This window comes from Protopterus annectens, chromosome 2.part0 (genome assembly GCF_019279795.1).
Source record: "Protopterus annectens isolate FY-2018-M chromosome 2.part0, PAN1.0, whole genome shotgun sequence".
Lineage (NCBI taxonomy): Eukaryota > Metazoa > Chordata > Ceratodontiformes > Protopteridae > Protopterus > Protopterus annectens.
This window is the reverse complement of record NC_056728.1, coordinates 432,265,166-432,282,351: the sequence shown is the minus strand read 5'-3', so window position 1 is coordinate 432,282,351 and position 17,186 is coordinate 432,265,166. Positions and strand designations below refer to the sequence as shown.

Sequence of the window (17,186 nt, the reverse complement as noted above, 5' to 3'; positions counted from 1 at the left end):
TTAACTTGAGCTGGAGGTAGAGAGTCCGGGTAAAGGCAGGCCTCCGAGTAAACATCATCTAGGATGTCCAAGACAGGAGGTATAGCCAGAGGCCTGTGCTGGGGTAACAAAAGAAATTCCCAGAGCCTTTTCTTGGAATCTGAATAATCCTGGCCTTCCCAGTGGAAGTGTTCCCTTAAGGTATGCAAAGTTTCCCCAAATGAGTAATCCTCGGGGGGATACAGAAGGAATAGACTCCTCTGCGTCAGAGTCTTCAAAAGGGGAGTAAGACTGTTCCTGATCATCAGAGTGTTCTGAAATAATGGAGCCCTGATCAGAGGAGGGGGAATCTTCCTCCACTCTAGGCCTTTTGTCCGGAGGTGGCTGAGAACCTCTGATTAGGGTAATTAAATCCTCAGCCATTTTAAGCATCTGTTTCTTAGGCATGGGGCCTGGAGATGGGCCCTGTGTAGCTGGTCTCTTAGAGTGCATGGATGCTTTAGACTTGGTGAAAGCCTTGATGGAGAAAGAAGAGGAAGGTCTGAAGACACCTTGAGTGGAGGTGGACCTGTCCACATTCTGTGTTTCAACGCCAAGAGTGGCGTTGGTATCTGTAGTCGGGGTGTGGGCAGAGGAGCCTGCGACCTCGGGTACAGGAGACACCGCCAAAGATGTGTCGTCGGTAATCAGGGGCTGCGTAGGCGCCTCGCTGAGAACCGGACCACGTGGAGTCGGCTTTGGCGTGGTGTCGGTAGAGGCCGTAGACCTTGAGTGTCGGTCCTTGCCTTTGCGTTTTTTAGACCAAACCGGAGTCGGAGTATCCGACGACATAGTATAGTTAAATGCTTTCCCAAAAAAATGCTGGGCGAACTCCGCCCGACGCTTAATAGTGCGTTTGTTGAATGTAGCACAAAAGCGACAGACCGAGACGTCGTGGTCTGGGCCTAAGCAAGGAATAGAGAGGGAATGGAAATCCTTATGCGGTATTTGCTTCCCACAAGAAATACAATTATTAACTTTGTCTGACATCGGTCTGAGACAAGAAAAGTTTCAACGGGTACTTAGCTTTTAAGAAGACTTCGGTTTCCAAATTTTCGTAATCTCAGGAGCTGGCCGACCGGCACTTGCGAACTGCTTCTGCTTCGGGCACCGCGCGGCAAGAAAGACTGAAGAAAATGGCGTCGGCTGGTTCTTTTATACCCTTGTCACACTGACGTCAGGGAAGAAGCGACGACAACCGACGCCGGACCTAGACTTTGGAATTCGGCCGACCGAGGACCCGCCTGACGGCAGGAGAACCCATCTGTTATGACTGCAGCTGTATGCACAATGAACATAGTCTATATCTACCCCTCTGAGGCCTGTCTGAAGTGGGAAAGGACAAATTTTTAGAAGGCCAATTCCTGCTAAATCTAGGTGGCTGTACATGTAAGAAATCTGTTTGCATGGATTTCGCCTTATCCTCCATATTTTTTAATCACCTCTTCAGCTTTTGATCCAAACAAAACATTATGCTGAACAGGAGCATCCAATAATTTAGCTTTTACTTGTTCTGGCAAATTTTGTTCCTTTAGCCATGCATGCCTTCTAATGACTGTGCCGGAGGCAGCAGCCCTACAAGAAGCCTCCAAGGCATCAAATCCACAGTGTAAACCATGCTTCCCAACTTGTTCCGTGGCATGCAATAAGTCATGTAATTCCTTATCTGCACAGGCAGAAATGGAAGTAAGCTTTTGTTTTAAAACAGACAAGAGAAATTGCTGGTATTTCAGCATATGAAACTGACAGTTTAAAGCCCTAATGGACAAAGTAGCAGAAGTGTACACTTTTTTGCCCCATCTTTCTAAAGATCTAGAATCCTTTTCAGTCGGAATAGGGTTTTTGGCAGAAGCGGCCTTAACTCCCTTAGGACCCTGAGAAATGGTTTCGGGGTCAGCAGAAGGGTTCTTGTATAAAAACTGGTGGGAATCAGGAACCCTGTAATATCTATCAGGCTTAACAGGAGCAGGAGGAAAAGAGTCAGGGGTTAAGTTAGCCTCCGAAAAAGCATCATCCACAATATCCAAAACAGGAGGAATAGCCAGGGGTCTATGTTGTGGGAGAAGAAGAAAATCCCTTAGTCTTTTGTTAGATTCCGAATACTCCTTTCCTTCCCAGTGGAAATGTTCCCTCATTTCATGCAAAGTTTCCCCAAAAGAGAAATCCTCAGGGGGAGAAGCTGAAGGAATGGATTCCTCAGCATCAAAATCCTCATAAGGAGGGAAAGAATATTCCTGGTCAGAAGAAGAAACTGAAGAAACAGAAGCCTGATCAGAGGAATCATAATAAACATCCTGCCTTGGCCTTTTATCTGGAGGGAGATGTGAACCCCTAATCATAGTAAGTAAATCCTCCGCCATCTTGAGTAATGGTTTCTGTGACTTGGGAGCCGGTTCAGAAGAGGCCTGTGTTGCAGTCTTTGATTTAGAAGGAGTCTTTGCTTTTGTCTTTGTCTTTATAAGAAGCTGAGTAGGCCTGAAAACCCCTTCGGAAGCTGGTACCTGCACAGCAGCTCCGGACCCATCCAAAGGAGCATTGTCTGAAGGTCCTGCAATTGAAATATTTAAAGGCCTGGTTGGCTCCTCATGAGAGTCCGTTCCGGCCATCGGTTCTGAAATGGCCGACGACAGGGACTGCAAAAGTGCCTCACTGACGACGGCCGAACCTGAAGCTGGCTCCGCTTGTGCGCTATCATCAGATTTGGACCTCGGAGGCCTGTCTTTATCCTTGCGACGTTTGTGAACACCGGTAGCCGGAACCATATCCAACATTTTGTAGTTAAGGCGCCTACCGAAGTAATGAAAAGCAAAATTGTACCTTCGTTTAATTGTACGTTGATTGAATCTAGCACATAACAGACAACTAGCTACGTCGTGGTCAGGGCCTAAGCAAGGAATACAGTAAGAATGAAAATCCTTATGAGGTATTTGCTTCCCACATGAAATACAATTATTAACTTTTTCTGACATCTGAGTGGAGCAAGAAAAAAGTTTCCTTAACGGGGTACTTAGCTTTGAGTGGAGAAGAAAGTCTTCGAACTGACGTTTATCAGAAAAAATCGTCAGGAGTCAGCCGACCCGCATTGCGAACTGCTATCACCGCACGGAAGAAAGACTGGAGAAGATGGCGTCGGCTGTCAGCTTTGTACTCCTGGCGCTCTGACGTCAGGGAGCATGGTTGAACAGCCGACGCCGGACCCAGACTTTGGGATTCTGGATGACCGAGGACTGCCTGCCGGCAGGGAGAACCCTACATTCATGACTGCAACAGTGAAACACGATGAACATCATGTAGGCAGAAATGGCTGACAAGTGCACCTAACTGAAGTTTTAAAAGCGATCCTTGGTCAGCAACTGCAAAACGTTTGCTCTTGGGCCACATTTGGAAACATTTTTAGTGCCACACAATACCAAGAATCTTTTCCATTTTGCCAGGTATGATTTCCTCGTGCTTGGTCTTGTAGCCTGTTGTGAGCTATGGGCTAACCCACCCAGAAGCCTGTTCTTAAAATAAATCAGGCTAAAAGCATCTGTACTGCTGGCTCCAAGGTTTTTAGGTTAAGGTGCATGTGCATCATTATACCCTCTTGGTGTGATAAAAGCATGCTCTGCTGAGAAAGAAAAAAGGTTTCTAGTTAGGCTATTGGTACGAAAGCTGAGCAAAGCAATGGCTGCCTGGGCTGAAGGAGTGATCCAAATGAACTTTGCCCTCACCTTTCTGTAGGAAACAAAGGAAGAACAGGCAATGGAAGGAAGATGCAAAGCAGACTTCCTTTTCAGACAACACAGAGATTTTTTTTCTTGTATTAGTCCTAGGTCTGAGAAACCTGTTGCAGAAGGAAGCAAGCTGGTATTCTTGTCCAAGGTGTAGAATCCACTAACAGGCTCCATCAAGTTTCTGTAATGCTCTGGAGTATCAGAGGGTCCAGCAACTGTTGGCTAGCAAGCCCTGCTTAGTATGATCATCAGCATATTGTGTCCAGGGGACATGACATAATTTGCAGGTGCTTCCCATATTAGCACTGGTAGACTGCAGAAATGACTAAATGCTTCTTCTGCTAGCTCATGTACCACATAACTATGGTGTCATCTGTTGCCATCTTCAGATTGCCTGGAATTTGCTCACTTTGAAAAGCTTTAACAAGTCACAAGGACATCATCTCTTTTATATTTATGTGCTTGCACTTCATGCTCTATTTCCAGCAGCCAGTGACGTTTAGGGTGTGCTATATGACCTGTCCATGCCAGGTCCAAGATCGCCCACTGTCAAGGTCTGGCTCAGCACAGGGAATTAAATTAGACAGCCTTAGTTTTAGTCCCGCTCGGTTAATCACAACAGGAATTCCTTCCCTATGGAAGTAAGACGAGTGATCAACTAAAAAATGAATGTGCTGAACCAGACAATCTTTGGGTACCTATTACATTTTTCCCAATTGTAACGGTGTCAGAGATACCACCAGAACTGTAACGGTGTCAGAGATACCACCAGAATGGACATGAACATGTAGTCTAGTGTTGACAGTATATCCAAGACTTTCCAACCCTTTGCTTGCACCAGGTTAAGAATTAGGGAGTTCAACAAAGCCTTCTTTTTGTGAAGGGAGAAGTAGGCCTTCTCAGAATCCAAATCTATCCCCAAAGAAAACCTTTCTTGTTTCCAGTTAGTTACAGGGTAGAACTGGCAATGCTCCGGGTGAAACTCACATAAAAAAGAATGGATACCACTACTGTCTAGCATGTCTCCACCCATGAAGAGAACCAAATGAAGCAGTCATCCAGGTATGAATTCCATGGGGGTGAATAATATGGTCAGAATAGCCAAACAATCCACTTAACCAGCTTTGAAAAAAAAAAAAAAAAAAGCCAAAACATGCAAGTCTACAGTTAGTTAGGTTTGCTTTACTCACAAAGACTAAAAAAAAATAAAGTCATGGGCAATCAAAAGCCATGTAGCTGAAACACTAGTACGGCCTCAAGTGGTCATTTGCATATATCCATGGACCTCCACTGCAGGAGGTTTAAAGTTTTACACAGGGAAGACTCTACCTTGACTGGGTCTTTTTTGCAGTTTTTATTACAGGGTTTGTCTGTATGACTTTGACCTTTTGGTCTGTATGCAGGAAAATATGTAGATAAACATCTTTCAGACCAAAACAGCAAGTTAGTTGCCTTAAAATGTAACTGGAAAGTCAATGCAGCGTCAGCATCCTTATAACCAGAATTTTTTCAATCATGACAGATCCAGAATTGACCTCAATGGACCATTTGTCTTTCATACAAGGAACAGGTGCGAATAAAATAATTTTCTATCTGGCTCATTTGAGACTTTTACCAACCCCCCAATTGAAAAATGCACCACTACTTCCAATATGACACCCATTTTGATTGCCAAGTATTACAGGAATTACTATAAAGGAGACTGATACAAAATTGTATTTTGTAACGTTGAGAGATTATAACTATCAATCACTTGCCTATCAATTGTGTCAGCCAGAAGCATTTTTTTAATGAGGCCATCTGCTGCCCAACTGAGGAGTATTAGTAGAGTTGGGGGTAGTCAGGACTGTTCAAGATTTTCTAGTGCAGAAGAGTACTCATCTTCCCACAGCCTAGGTTTTCCACAACCACTGCCTCCCCACCAGGAAAGACCATTCCTGCATTTACTGGTTGACTACTCTTTTTCCACAAAAACATTTGTTTGGGCAACTTCTACTTCAGTGTCTTTAGGGTCTTTCCTTGTTCCTCCATGTGATTAAAAGTGAGCGGCTATAAGAGTCAAACAAGATTCCTTTACTCAAAGCAGCATCTAGAAGCTGAACATATTCTAACAGAGCTGCAATCTGAACCAAGCAAGCCTCCTCTGTAAAGTGGCCAGTGTTGCAGTCACATTTTAGGGCATGTTTACCCACTCTAAAGCATGCATGAGTGAACATGGTAACATTTTCCTTAAGGCATTCATCCACAACATCATATCATATCATGTCTATTTTAGGATGTCGCTATTACTCAGACATTTACATTTGGCAGTTAACCATTTAAAAATGATAGCAAGGACTCAGTTCTGTCAAGACAGTACCTGAATTGCCTCTGCACATCCAGAGTATGTAGGATCATTTCTCCCTGGTTCTGAGGATCCGAATAAAATAGTGGCAGACTGATGGCTTGATTCAAAGTAAACTCTGAAACATCTATAGGCATAAAGGAGGGATTTGTTTTTAATGAAACCCTATTTTTGTGAATGGACAGGGGTCACCCCACCATGAGAAACTGCAACTCAGATAATCTTCTTGCAGATGTCAGAGTTATGAGAACTCTTTTCTACTTAATGAAATTTAAGTCTGCTTGATGAGCCGTTTCAAGCGAAGACATGAATAACTTTTTCCAATACAAAGTTAAGATTCCAAAAAGAAGCCATCTGTTTGTAAGGAGGTCTCAGGTGAAAAAAAAAAAAAACTTTAGAAACCGTTTCACTTAAATTAAAGAATTGGAGGATCCATGGGCAAACATGCTGAAACAGCCGTAATATGTACCTTGATAGAAGAATAAGGCAGACCAGAGGATAACAACTCACACAAATATTTAAGCACACAGTGGTACATAACCCCTAATCCAACCCTGGTCATTGGCTAGGCATCAACTAGTTAATCTTTTCATTTGCAAATATAAAATTACCTACAAGTAGGTTTTCTTGACTCTAATGCCTACTGCATGTCCTCAGGAAAGAGCTGCCTAAAAGGAATCAAAATTGAATCGTCCAGGCAGTTAGTTGAAGATATTTGAGACTGGGGTGCAACAAACACACTCTTTCTGTGAGTAAGTCTAGTTTATGAGTAAGCTTGTAGTTATTGCCCTTGGCCAATTCTATATGAAAGGAAAAATTAGTTATCTAAGAACTTACCTTAACAGTAGATGTTCTATTGATCACTAATGCAGTATTCATGACATATGGGTGATCACTGCTGATGTCCAATTGGGGTACCAAAGCTTTACCTTCCCTAGGTTGTACATCAGAGGCATAACCTCAGCTCGTATGCACTGTGGTATACAGAGAGACATACAAGCATGGATCCTCAGGCAATCTCCAAGCCAGCAGCCTGAAGACTACTTAGGGAGGAGACTGATCAGCTAGGAGGGGTGTAGCTCAAATAGATAAGTCCCCTACTCCCATTTTACATTCTGGAAATGAAGGTTGAAATTAGGTAGAGCAGAGGTTATGCAGGGTGGAATATAAAACTACAACAGCTATCAGCAGGACATACTATAGCTTGACTGACATCACTGTTACGGTACTCCTGACATACGGATGACTCCCCAGAGCTGAAGGAGGAAAGAAAAAAGGTGGTTGGCTACTGAACAGAAGAGCTGTCCAGCAGCCCAGACAAAACCAAGCGAAGGCTGCCTGGAACTGGAAAATGCATTCATTTTGTAGTGTCTGGTAAAGGTGTGTAGAAAGGACCAAGTCGCAGCCTTCAAGACAGACCTAAAGTCTAATCCTTTGTGAAATGCCACTGATGAAGCAAATACCCATATGGGATGTGCTTTAAGGCAGGAAGGCACATTCTTACCAGAATGTGAGTAGCAGAAAGAGATGGCCTTAGAAATCCAAGCAGTAACAGTTTGTTTGAAGACTGTCTGTCCCACCTTTGGGAACATAAATGATACAAAAAGCTGGTCAGTCTTTCTGAAGGATTTAGTTTTGTCCAGATAAAATCTAAATTGCATGTGAATGTCTACAGCGTGTAACATTCTTTTCCCCATTTTGTGCATTTGGAAAGAAAGTAGGGAGATGAACAGTCTGAGGGACAGTTTTCTTCATTACTTTAGGTAAGAAGGATGGATTAGCCCCGAGAGTCACCATGTGCTTGTGAAAAATACGCAAAGGAAATGGCCACGAGAGCTTGAAACTCTCCTAGCCACGTACGAGAGCCAACAGGAGGTTGGATTTCCACGTACAGAATTTCAGAGAAGCGGATGATGCTGGTTCAAAGGGAGGCAGTATGTGTTTTTTCTACCACAAAATTAAGATCCTAAGGGGAGAGATGGGTTTCCTTGGTGGATTAAGGTGCAGGGCTCCCCTGAGGAAAAGCTCGACTTCCGCCTTCGCTATAAGTGGAGGTCTAAGAGGGAAACCTGTATTGACAGCTGAGCTTTTATAAAAAAAAGAGTAGCCCAAACCTAATCCAAGTAGTTTGTACAGATATTGCAGTACAACAGGAACTTGAGTGGGTCCTGACTATGTTTCTGATGCTAAAATGAGTAACCATGAAATTTTCTAGTGGTGGGTCTCCCACCCTCCTGTAGGACTTGAACCACCTCTTCAGAGAAAAGGTGCCTTTGAAGAGTTAAAACCCTATCAATAAGGTCAAGTTGAGAGACAGAAGGGTTGGATGGAGCAGCAATCGCCTTTAGCAGAGTTATCAAGTCCGGCTGAAGAAGAATTTTCATGAAATTTCCCTTTGTCAGGTGAAATAGCATAAGAAGCTAAAGCTGCCTCAGCCAAAATGGTGCCAGTAAAAGGGGGTTGGGTGCTTCTTTATGTGCCTTGAGAATACTTTTTGGAAGAAAAAGCAGCAAAAGGAAAGCATATAGGAACTTCCCTGTGCACTGGAAGGAAAAGATATCTGTCCTCCAGGCTGTGGGATAAGGGTCCCTTATGCAGAACTGGAGGAAAGTACAGTTGTGTACACTTACCATAAATGTAGATGTAGATGTTGCATTTGGATAATCTGCTGGCAGGTAGCCCTCAGTCAGCCTGAATTCCAAAGTCTTGGGTCCTGCGTCGGTTGCTGTCTTCTCTTCCATGACGTCAGGTCGTCAGGGGTATAAAACATGCAGCTGACGCCATTTTCTTTAGTTTTTCTTGGCCCCGATGTCAGGTGCCCCCAGAAAGGTAGCCAATTTATATACATGTTATATACATGCATCAATATAAACTTTACCTTCATCTACAAGCAAATACACCACATAGGTTGTAGAAGATAGAAAAGGAAAGATAAACTTTAGAATGACAGGGGATGGCGGGAGGGTAACCTGGACTGCAACAGTGAATACACTCGAACATCTACATTTACAGTAAGTGTACACAACCGTACTATGTTCTTCGTGTTTCACTGTTGCAGTCATTACATTTGGGTAGAATCCCAAAGCTACGGTTGGGGGGCTGGAGCTAAACAACATTAGGCGCGGCTATAAGGCCCTGCAGCACTGCAATGGCAAAGCCTGCCCTGGACTTAGAGTAAAGAGGCAAATGGTAATGCTTTGTAAAGGTGTGAACAGAACTCCAAGTAGCTACCTCTAGAATGTCTTTGGTTGGTACTCCTCTGAAAAAGGCTGCTGAAGTAGCAGCAGCTCTGGTGGAATGAGACCTAATGCCCTTGGGCACATGTTTACCATGGTGTAAGTAGCAGAAACAGATGCAGTGACTGATCCACATAGAAATTGTCTGCTTTGAAATAGCCTTTCCTTCTGATCCTTCAGCATATGACACTAGTAATTGCTCAATTTTTCTTAGAGCTTTAGTCATGTTCAAATAGAATCTCAGCGGTCTGTGTACATCCAAGGAATGCATAATTCTCTCCCCCTTGTTCTGCAGATTTGGATAGAAAGTTGGCAGATGAATTGTTTGGTTAAGGGCCACACTGGAAACCACCTTAGGCATAAAAATAGGATTTGTCCTCAGAGACACCCTGTCTGGGTAAAATATGATAAAAGGCTCTACAGCCATGAGGGCCTGTAGCTCTGAAACTCTTCTTGCTGAAGTAATTGCTAGCAGCAGAGCTGTTTTCCATAAGAACTTTAGATCAGCAGTAGCAGCTGGTTCAAATGGAGGCAGGGTAAGCTTTTCCAACACCTAACTGAGGTCCCATGCAGGTAATGGTGATCTTCTAGGAGGCCTTAAATTTTTGGCTCCTCTAAGATGCTGCTTTAGTAAAGGATGAGAAAAGACTGGTGGCTCTGTATTGTAATGAGCCGAAATGGCAGAGGCATGGATTTTAATTGATGAGAAAGATAGGCCTTTGTCAAGCATCTCAGTCAAATATTGTAATATCTGAGGAATATGTGGTTCTGCTGTATCAGTTCCTTGTGTTTGGTTCCAAGCACAGAATCTCTTCCATTTGTCAGCATACGATTTTCTAGTACTAGGCCTTCTGGCTTCCAAAATGACATCCATCACAGCTTTACTGAGAGGTGCTGTTTGTATGACTACATGATTAGCCATGCTGCCAGATTCAGAGTCTGTAGTTGATTGTGCAAGACCTGATTGTTTTGCTGGGACAGTAGTTGTCTTTGAGGCAAGGTCCAAGCTGGGTATTGAGACAAGTTCCTTAGGATTGGGTACCAGTATTGCAGGGCCAGTCCGGGGCAATTAATATCATCTTTGGCTTCTCTTGTCTGACTTTTAGGAGAACCTTGGGTAGAAGAGGCAGAGGAGGAAAGGCATAAACAAATAGGTTTTTCCAACTGAAGGATAGGGCGTCCACTTTCCATGCTGGTCTGTGAGAAGTCCTTGTGCAGAATTTTTTTCAACTGATAATTTTGAGAAGCAAACAGATCTATGTCTGGGCTCCCCCATTTCTCTGTCATCATGCGGAAGACTTGTGGATTTAGTTTCCACTCGTGAGAATCCATAAGGTTTCTGCTTAAATCGTCTGCCAGAGTGTTTTGTTTTCCTGGCAGGAATTGAGCTTTAAGATGTATTTGCTGGGTCAAAGCTGTGTCCCACAGTGCCATGGCTAATCTGCAAAGGGGGTATATGAGTGTGTGCCCCCTTGCTTGTTTATATACCACATGACTGTGGTGTTGTCTGTCTTTATCAGTAGTTGTCCTGGATGAAGTAAATCATTGAGGGCTGTTAGGACACTTTGAACAGCTAGCATCTCTTTCTGGTTGATATGCAGATGCATTTGTTTTGGTGTCCATAAGCCCCGAATGCATCTTCCTGCCATGTGGGCCCCCTAGGCATAATCTGATGCGTCTGTTAAGGTTTGGCTGGCAGGGGGTAGAGTGAAGGGCAGTCCCATGTTTTGGCGAAATGCCTTTGCCCACCATAGAAACTCCTGTTGTAGGCAGGGAATGAGAGGAATCATTGTTTCCAGACTGTGTGAGTGTTGAAGTTTCCTTATATGCAGTCTTACATATGGAATTAGTAGGATGCAGGATGCCATGAAGCCCAGAGCCTGCAGAATTTGTCTTGCAGAAGACTGGGTTTTGTTGCCATCAGTCTGAAGTAAGTAGTCAGTTGCCTTTGCTTGCGTGGCGTGAGGTAAGCCATCTGGGCAGTTTTATCTAAGCTTGCACCCAGGAATGTTATCTTTTGAGAGAGTACTAGATGTGATTTCTTTTCGTTTGTGCACCCTAGGCATGTTAGAAGCCTTCTCACAAATGCCAGGTGTCAAAGAAGAGAGTGTCCTTGTTCTCTGCTTGAATGAGACAGTCGTCCAAGTAAGGGTACATTTGTATACTTCTTTATCTGCAAAATGCAATTACTGGTGCCAGACATTTTGTAAAGACCCTGGGCGCAGTAGATAAGCCAGAGGGCAGTGCAGAGAATTGGTAATGCATTAAGCCAGCCTTGAATCTGAGGTATCTTCTGCACGAATGTCTTATTGGGACATGCAGGTATGCCTCTTTTAGGTCTAAAGTCACCAGCCAAGCATTCTTGCCCAGCATGGGCAGAAGCTGCTGCAAAGTCAGCATTTTGAATTTTGGAATGTCCTGGTATGTGCTCAAAATCGATAAATCCAGTATTGGCCGCCAGGCCTTGTCCTTTCTGGGTACCAAGAACAGTCTTGAGTAAATACCTTGTCCTTTTTCCTGTTCTGGTACTGTTTGAATGGCCCCCATATCCATGAGGGGCGTAACCCTGTTTCTGTGCCTCTGCCCATTGATTTTTTGGCAGATCTGGCCAACCACTTGCCATTGGCAGAGTGTGGAAATGGAATCTGTATCCCTGTGATACGATGTTTAGTACCCACTTGTCCTGGGTTATTAACTGCCAATTTAGAGCAAAAAGTGCTAATTTTCCCCCTATGGGTGCTGCCAAAAGATAAGTGTTTGGTGTAGGCAGAGGGAAGTCATTGGGATTGCTTTCTGTAGGTTTGCGCTTTATCTCCTCCAGATTTGGAGGTGGAAGCTCCCCATTGCTTTGACCTGTATGAATCCTGCGCCTGGTATCTGGAACCATTAGGGCGTCTGGATTTGCCCCTTTGATCTCTGTCTGACACAGGAAAGGACTAATTCTTTGTAGGCCAGTGTCTACTGAATCTTGGTGGCTGCACTTGTAAGTCTTTAACAGTTTGCATAGACTTAGCTTTGTCTTCCATTTTCTTTAGAACCTCTTCTGCCTTAATTCCAAACAAAGAATCATGCTGTAAAGGTGCATCGAACAATTTAGCTTTAACATGATCAGGCAAATTTTGTTCCTTTAACCAGGCATGCCTCCTAATCACAGATCCAGTAACTGCAGCCTTGCAAGAGGCCTCTAAGGAATCAAAACCACATTACAAAGTATGCTTCACAACTTGTTCAGCTGCATGCAATAATTCCTGCAATTCCTTATTTTCTGCACATTCTGAAATCATCATTTTCTGTTTCAGCAATCCCATAACATGTTGTTGGTACTTAATCATATGAAATTGACAGTTTAAGGCCCTGATTGCCAAGGTGGCAGATGTACAAACCTTCCCCCCCCCCATCTATCTAGTGCCCTTGAAACTCTGTCAGAGGGAGTAGGATTTTTTGCTGTTGAGGCCTTAACTCCCTTTGGACCCTGTGAAATAGTTTCAGGATCAGCAGCAGGGTTTCTAAATAAAAATGTATGTGAGTCAGGTACCCTGTAATATCAGTCAGGCTTACTGGGAGCCGGAGGTAAGGAGTCAGGGGTCAGGGGTCAAGCTGGACTCCGAAAACACATCATCATCCACAATGTCTAAAACAGGGGGGGGTGGCTAAAGGCTTGTGCTGAGGGAGAAGGAAATCTCTGAGCCTCTTTTTCTGATTCTGAGAAATCTTGACTCTCCCAGTGAAAATGCTCCCTCAAAGTATGCAAAGTTTCTCCAAATGAATAATCCTCAGAAGAAGGTGCAGATGGAATAGACTCCTCAGCATCAGAATCCTCACAGGGAGGTATAGACAATTCCTGATCAGAAGAGGGATCACAAGAAATAGAAACCTGATCTGAAGATTCATAATCAGCGTCTTGCCTAGGCCTCTCATCTGGAGGGGGATCCCTGATCAAGGTAATAAGGTCTTCAGCCATTTTGATCATCTGTTTTTTAGGCATAGAGGCCTGTGCACATGGCTCATGCGTCAGTTTTTTAGTTTTAGAAGTTGCTTTGGTCTTTGGTTTTGCAGCTGTCGTCGGTTTGATATACAAGTGTTTGAGGTTTGAATACACCCTCAGAAGCCGGTGCCTGCTCAGCGGCTCCAGACCCATCTGAGGGAGATACATCCGTCGGTCCAATACCTTGAGTATCTTGCGGTATGCCAGACTCCACATGGGTGTCGGTAGAGGCCTGCGACACGAAGGTAGCGGGTATCAGGGGCTGCGAAAGCGCCTCACTGAGTACCGGCGACTGGCTTAGGAGAAGCTTTGTCGTCGGTTTTGGATCTCAACTGCCTTTCTCTGTCCTTTTCTTTGCGTTTATGTACTCCGGTAGTTGGATTGCTATACGATGACATTTCTGGGTAGTTAAACCTGTTTCCAAAATACCTTGATGCAAAAATATACTGACACTTAATAGTGCATTGGTTAAATCTAGCACAAAACCGACAGCCAGGCACGTTGTGATCAGGGCCTAGGAAAGGAATACAGTATAAATGGAAATCCTTACGAGGTATTTGCTTCCCACAAGTAATGCAATTATTAACTTTTTCTGACATCGGTAAAAAGCAAGAAAAAAAAGTTTCCCCAACGGGGTACTTAGCTTTAGTGGGGACTTCGGTTCTGAAACTCAAACTCAAATTTTTCAGTAGTCTGCTGACAAGCACTTGCTTACCTCATTGCCTGGGAAGAAAAAGAGGCCCTAGGGCAGCTGGGTGGGGCTGAATATCTTACAACCATTGATCTTACCAAGGGTTACTGGCAGGTGCCCTTGACTCCCAATGCTAGAGAGAAGTCAGCCTCTGTGACTCCTTTTGGCTTGTATGAGTTCACAAAGATGCCCTTTGGGATGAGGAATTCCCCAGCGACTTTCCAGAGGCTGGTAGATCATACCCTAGTAGGAGCAAGAGGGTTTGCCCTTGCTTACCAAGATGATATTGCCATCTACAGCCATGCCTGGCCAGAGCACCTTCAGCATGTCAGGGAGGTGCTGGGCAGACTACAGAGGGCAGAGCTGACCATTAAGCCGAGCAAATGTCAAGTGGGTATGGCAGAGGTCTCCTACCTAGGACAGAGTGGGGAGTGGTAAGATAAGGCCAGAACCTGACAAAGTGGAAGCCATTCAGGCATGGCCTGCACCTGTTACTAAAAAACAGATGAGGGCATTTTTAGGGACAGCAGGGTACTACAGAAAGTTCGTCCTCAGTTATAGTACCATAGCTGCTCCCCTCACAGACCTGACAAGGAAGAACAGGCCAGATAAGGTAGTGTGGACCCCAGCATGTGAGCAGAAAGCTTTGGGAGAACCGCCTGTATTAGCCGGTCCAGATTACAGCAAATAATTTGTTGTGCAGGTGGATTCTTCAAACCATGGGGTAGGGGCTGTACTTAACCAGAGTTCTTCAGAGGGGGGAAGAGCACCCAGTGGTTTATCTCAGTCATAGGCTCCATCCCAGGGAGGAATGCTATGCAGCTGTAGAAAAGGAATGTCTAGCCATAGTGTGGACACTGCAGAAACTTCAGCCTTATCTGTATGGAAGCAAATTCACTGTTATGACAGGTCACAACCCCCCAACATGGTTAAACAGAGCCAGTCAGCAAAATGCCAAGTTGCTAAGATGGAGCCTGTGGATGCAAGCATATGATACGTCCATGAAGCACCGCAGTGGGATTAGCAATGCCAATGTAGATGGGCTCTCAAGACAGGGAACTGGGTAAGGTATACTCAGATAGACCTCACTCCCTCGAGCAGCGTTTTTCAAGGGTCACTTGAAAAACTAGCTTGAGTTTTTTTTTGGGGGGGGGGGGTATGTGACGATATGGGAGAAATGTGAAGGCTGCCAGCCTAGCCAGATAGAATTTTATACATAATTTCTGTCATTTGTAAATATTAATGGAAACCACAGGCTTGTTGTCTTAAATGGAAAAAAATAGTGTTACATGTGGAACTGAAAAAAATGCAACAGTGCACTCTGCTGTAAGGAAGCTGTAAGGAAGCTAAGTCTTTGATCTTTAAAGTTGGCTCCGCCTGTCTAGATGAAGGAATTCTTGCTATTGTTTTAAGACCAGAGTAATGGCCAGAATTTGCATGCATAAATGTCCTTAATGGCTTTGCTTCCTGACTGTGTGTGTGTGTGTGTGTGTGTGTGTGTGTGTGTGTGTGTGTGTGTGTGTGTGTGCGCGTGTGTGCGCGTGTGTGTGCGTGTGTGAGCTACTTGGGCAGGGACACGAAGCACTGGTTGGACAGAGAGGGTGCTGGGGTTTTAGCTTGCCCACTAGGCTGTGATCTGGACCCTACAGCTGTGCCAGTAGTGAGTCTTATTGGGGACCTGGAGAGCAAGGGAGCGACCAGCCCCGGACTGACTGTGATCTGTGTGTGCTCTTAAGGGAACTTGCACTTTACTGTGTGTATTTGTTATCCTTTCCTCCTGTATGAGACGCCCCTCACTGGTGTTAGTGGTGAGGATTGAGGCTCCTTGATTGCTGGGCCAGGGCATGGGCGTCACCAAACATTTTAGTTCCTCATTCTCCCCATTAGTTGAATCTATGGTTTTCAGTAACTACATCATTTCTACAAGCTTTTCTTTGCAATTTTTTTAATTTGCAAACCTCACCAACAAACCAAACCACTTATCAATACATTCCCCTATTTGATAAATAACCATATTTACTTCCACAATAACCAAATTAACCCTAACCATATTTCAATCTCTCATTCTCCCAATCAGTTGGATCCACATATTTCATAATCTATATCACCTCTACATGCCAGTGGAGAAAACAGGATAACAGAAGGCCCAGATATCATTTTTAAACAAACATTGTCCTAAAGCTGTTCACATCCTTCAGTCAAGTCAAAAAATTACACTCTTAACCATGTCTGCAGTACAGTCTCTAAGTCACTTCTCTGCAAATCTGTGATACACTGAACTTACCTCACTCGGGGGGGTCCTCCTTGGGGTGTTGTGTCAACTGTCACCATCTCTCTCTCGATTCAGTGCCACTCTCCTACCTTCTTGCTTGATTGTCGCAGCCATTCTCTTACACAATTCTAGCCGTCTCTGACAGGTGCCCTTGTTTCCCCTTGTCTACCCATTTGTCCTAAACAGTCTTCTCCAGATTTCCTTCTGCTTTTCTGCACTTGTCCAAACCACCATAATCTGCTCTCTCTCAGTTTCTCTGAATTTGATACTACTATGGCTTCTGCTTTGATGTCTTCACTACTTCATCTGCCCCACAGTATGCATCATACCACCCATCTAGGGCATGTCATCCCTATCACCTCTAGCTTGTTCGACTGTTCTGCTTTTACTGCCCAGGCTTCTATACCATGCAGTAGTACTGGTTGCACCACTGTTTAGTAAACTTACTTTTCAGCTTCTTTTGCATTCTATTGTCTTACACTAACTACCCTGACAGCCTGAGTCTAACTTTGATGTCTTCATTTGGACTTCCCTTCAACTCTGCCTAACAAGATAGTTGAAGTTGTTAACCTTCTCAAGATCATAGAATACTTTTTTCTCTTCAATGCTCACAGCTGGTAATTATGCAACATATTTTTTGCCCATATCCCTGTCCTAACTAGAAAGGAAAGGACCAGACAATAGCAAGTTGTGACTCCACCAGAAACAATGCATATTAACAGTTTTAAATAAAACCATAACATAACTATTTTACATAGACTACAATATGAAAATTGTCTCATCATTAACAAATATGCATACTCCATAATCAATGTAAAGTTGGAAAACATGGAGCTTTAGCAACAATTAAATTAATTAAACTGCTCACTAGCTAATTTTGGAAGACAGGGACTATGTACTTGTAGAAAACTGACAGAACAGTTT

At 44.0% G+C, this 17,186-nt stretch overlaps 1 protein-coding gene across 2 annotated transcripts in view; it reads right to left on the bottom strand.

The window, feature by feature from the left end:
- The window catches only part of VPS13A (vacuolar protein sorting 13 homolog A), a 4,910,496-nt gene that overhangs the window by 4,633,505 nt on the left and 259,805 nt on the right, over positions 1-17,186 (bottom strand). The window lies entirely within an intron of this gene.